We start from the raw sequence: 4,702 nt of genomic DNA, 5'->3' as shown, positions 1-4,702 counted from the left end.
TTTTTTAGTTTGTCAAAATAAAGGTGTTACACGCGAATCGATACTCAATAATACTTAATAATGTGATTTGAAATGTGCGCAATTAATTTTTTCTCTATCGATTTGCGTGTAATACCGTTATATTGACAAACTAAAAATATTGTCACGTGTTCCTATGTAATAGCATGGTAATATTCGTATTGCGCGGACTTGATGTCGACCTTTTCCCATGATACATCACGATTACATCGCAAAATCCAATGGCGGCGCCCTTATTGTGAATAGCGAGAATTTTATCAAAGAGTTGAGTCTTGCAAAAATAAAAATTTTGACAACATTTTTAAAATCTTGTTTTAGCGTGTTCTCACCTAAGAACGTTTTATAACGTGTTTTAAAAGATTCCTTAATCCTAGAACTACTGGGCCATATTTTGTAACACGGACTACGAAGAGGGGGTTGTTGCAACCACCCTCTAATTTGTCATTAGAAACGTCATATACCGTTATATTTGGCACCAATGTATAGCTATGGGTCTCCTCTATTCAGTGATAAAATATGTACAAACATGATGTCATAATGCGAGGGCGCCCATGCAAATTCTTGCTATGTACAAAAGTAAATGACTATTTCAACCCACCGAAGTAAAAAGTCAGTAGCTCTTGGAACAATTTTACAAGAGCGAAATGAAAAAATGGCGGGCCTCACAAACCCTCCTGTATGGTTATTGTTTTACCCCCGGGTAAGGTGCTGGGGTAAAAAAGTCATCACTTAAAGGATAGATCTACGATTAGTTTAGTTCGTTTGTGCGTAAACACGCGCGGTTTTTTATGACGTGGGGGGGGAGTGGTATAACCCTCTCAACCCCCTCGTAGTTCTAGGGTTAAATAAATAGAGTTCTAGAGTGTAGACTTCTTATGTGTGGTTTTATACTTCTGGAGATTTTAAAGCAAAAAATACATGCCGTATCTGACAATGTGAGAGATGTCATCAATGATTATTTTAAACAGAAGGATACCAAAGATGGAACCTTGTGGGACACCAACATTTCTAATGTATCTCCATAAACATCTGTTTACAATGCAATTTGTGAGTGATCTGCGGAATACAGAATAGTTCATTGTCCTGTAAGTTCGCCTCGATATCGTTGAAATTCAAAGATCCGTCTGTAACAAAAAGAAGGAAAATAGTATCACCACGCCAACATCAAAAGAACCAATACCATCGTCCCCACTACCAACACTGCCTGAGTTACCACCGCCACCGCCACCGCCACCGCCACCGCCACCGCCACCACCACCACCACCACCACCACCACCACCACCACCACCACCACCACCGGCACCACCAGCAGCAGCAGCACCACCACCACCACCACCACCACCACCACCACCACCACCACCGTAACCACCACCGCCATAAATTATTTTATACATATTTAGATTCCACAAGATTCTACAATTACTTTACCTCTATGAACCGTCGCAATTCAAAACTCGTTTAACAATCACCTCGTTCTAAAATATAAAAAAAAACATCAACACCGTCACCACTACCACAACGACGACCACCACCACCACCGCCACCTACACCACCATCACCACCGCCGCCACCATCACTTCCACCACCACCACCACCGCCGCCACCACCACCACCACCACCACCATCACCATACACCACTTTAAACAATTCATAGGTTATTTATGGAAATTTAGATACTTATATTGCACAACATTCTGTAATTACTTTACCTTTATGACGGGTCACAATTTAAAACTCGTTTAATAATCGCCTCGTTCTTACTTAGCAGCTCATGTGGACAATCAATGATCTTAGGCTCATAAGATCGCACGGGAGGTTTACCATGTACTTCCCCCATGATCACAGTAGTGCAGTCGCAAGGATTTTTAGTGTCTAAAATCCATCGAAAGTGGCTGTTTACCGCCAGTACAGGTTCTCTTTTTAATCAAGCATCTGGCCGCCATTACCTTGCAAATAAGAACTGAAGTAAGAAATTATCAAAGATTTGTTAATGTCGTGATGTATCGGGCTCCAAATATCAATTAAGATTTGGATACACATGCACATTGAAGGCATACTTCAGATAAAAACCAGTATGCTTGGACTATAGATGATGTGACTTCTGACGTCAATGCCTGACAGCATGCGCACGCATTATCACAATTTCCATTGTTTTTTGCCTGGCAGTATGCGCGCGCATCATATTTTGTTCAGGGCTCGTGTTTTTAAATCTCCCGCCACATCACAATAAGACTATTAAACAGTGTAGTGGTTGCATGGGATTCATTCAAGCATAAAGATGATACCAGTCCCTTGCCTTTGTTGATAAACATTGAGGTCACCTCATCTATAACTTTGGAATTATTAAACACGTGCTTGCACCTGCGACCGTATCCATTATGCACAGTACTACGCAGTATCAGTTGATTTTGTTCAGTATCATAATTCTAGCTTTCCATAACGACCCCTATAATAATGAGCTTCTCATGAGTTTAGAAGACATAGATAAAAAATGATTTTGATTGTTAGATTACGTGATCATGATTGTATTATGAAGAAAAATTATGGGTAGAACTATCAAGATTGATAGCTATGTGAGTAGAAACAAAAAGTGCGCGTCACGTAAAGTGCACGAACCAATCATCTACCATCGATTTATTATTTTGCTAATTAATGTATATTTCTTAATTATCAGCATTAGTGAAATGATTTTTTCGAGACAGGTCAAGATAGTTGTATCCAGAATTATAAACCTCAACTGGCATTCTAGATATATAAAAGAAACAATTACAAACCCCAAATTCAATTTATTTTTTCGACTTTGGTTGTTTCTAGAGAAAGTACAAGCAAAACATATGCTTCTTTCAAAATACAGGACCCTCTTATTTAGATTAAACCATGTTTGACATATTATGATAATGAAATATTTGTTATTTTTCTGAATTAATAGAATATTTGTCGAGTCCAATACAAATGCCACTTAAATTTCCTTGGATCCATAGAAACTAATCGCTGAATATATAAAACGTATAACTTTGGAATTAATTAAACATGTCTGCACCTGCGACTGGATCCATTATGCGAAGTGCTACGCAGTATCAGTAAATCGTGTTCAGCATCATAATTCTAGGTTACCATAACGACCCCTATAATAATGAGCTTCTCGATGAATTTAAAAGACATATATAAAAATGAATTTGATTGTTAGATTACGTGATCATGATTGTATTATTAAGAAAATTATTTGGTTGGACCTATCAAGATTTAAAGCTATTGCAAAAACTTCAATATTAAAACCTAAAAATCTTTGAATAATAGATTTGGTCTGTTTGAAAGACATATCTATATCATATTCATTGCATTGTATATAGGAAACTGTTATGTTCAACATGGCAAAAGTTTCTTTAAATTTGGTGCTATCCCAGCAAACACAAAACGTTTTACAAATGTCTTTGTCCACATTTATATTTTACAATAACAGTTTGGTAACATCCTTTTCCCAATAAAACGTTTGAAATGTTTTCATGATCTTCATATAGCCCGATATTTAAATGTTATTAAAACGTTTAAAATAAATCTAAAACGCGTTAATAACAGGTATATAAAATTTTACAAACATGTTTCTGTTTGCTGGGATAAGAATTCGTCAATGGTTTTATCAAATTGCTGCAAACATACTTGCCGAATTTGGTATACCATGCTGGTATTCGCCAAATAGTGTGTAAAAGGAGTAATTACCATAGCGATAGTGAAAACAACGGGTCGCTAATGACTCAAGGTCAAAACCACCAAATTTGCTTCAGAATGCACAACAAAACATACTGTTTGAATACGTTAACAATATTTGATTCTTTAATGAAAAGTCAAGTATGATTTTTCTTGAGTGAACATAAATACAGTCAGAATCAATCAAATACACTGTTCAGTAATGTTACTTAACCAGCAGCCTTCTTCTTGTTGTTGACTTAAAAGTTCTGATGTATGTCCTGACTCACTTGTCCTGCAAAGACCGCTGGTCAGTGAAGTCCACTGAGACTTTTGCATACAATCCTCGCGTTACTATAGCGCTATAGGTGCCCAAAGAGGTACCGATGACACTTTTGACCGTCACGTCTCTACTTAGTCCACAAAGACAAATAAGTTATATTGTGAAGGAGCAAAACGTATTCACAATAAGATACTTACACCACCACCACCACCACCACCACCACCACCGCCGCCGTCAACACCATCACCGCCGCTACCATCCATCAGAGTAAGATAATATCATTGCTATGTACTTACCCGAAATTAACACAAGATGTTTGAAAATCACAAACCCCATAATAATATTAGCAGCGTGATAGGAAAGTACGAGCACATGTATACCGCAACTACTCTTCGTCAGTTTATCGTCATCAATGGTAGACAACCCTTCTGGGTTTAATTAACTGTATATTATTGATCAAGAAGATTTTGATTAATCTCGTTCGTTACGCTCGTTAAGCTGAATTTATACTCGATCGCCGAGCAATTGCGATGCTCCGCTTTTGGAGGCCGATTTTTGCGATGCATCGCTCGCCACTTTTGCAATTATGGATTTTCAGAACATCCGTTGATGTTAATAATAATTGCTTATTTTCTAAAGAAGCATTTCGTAGAAATGCTACAAAATAATCACGTGTTTCAATTTTCATTTTCACATATCCTTGCAATGATGTCTATC

At 37.6% G+C, this 4,702-nt stretch overlaps 1 long non-coding RNA gene across 2 annotated transcripts; it reads right to left on the bottom strand.

Annotated features, from left to right (window-relative positions):
• Positions 1 to 236: 236 nt before the first annotated feature.
• Positions 237 to 4,391, bottom strand: LOC140167324 (uncharacterized). Of its 2 annotated transcripts, XR_011861034.1 has the most exons (4): positions 4,282 to 4,391; positions 1,728 to 1,978; positions 1,447 to 1,493; positions 237 to 1,142 (listed from the first exon to the last, which is right to left on the bottom strand). It is a non-coding gene; the product is annotated as an uncharacterized lncRNA (long non-coding RNA). The 2 variants fall into 2 exon arrangements; XR_011861033.1 differs by lacking the exon at positions 1,447 to 1,493.
• Positions 4,392 to 4,702: the final 311 nt, after the last annotated feature.

The sequence above is a fragment of the Amphiura filiformis genome, chromosome 13 (genome assembly GCF_039555335.1).
Source record: "Amphiura filiformis chromosome 13, Afil_fr2py, whole genome shotgun sequence".
NCBI lineage: Eukaryota > Metazoa > Echinodermata > Ophiuroidea > Amphilepidida > Amphiuridae > Amphiura > Amphiura filiformis.
This window is presented reverse-complemented; position numbering and strand designations above follow the sequence as displayed.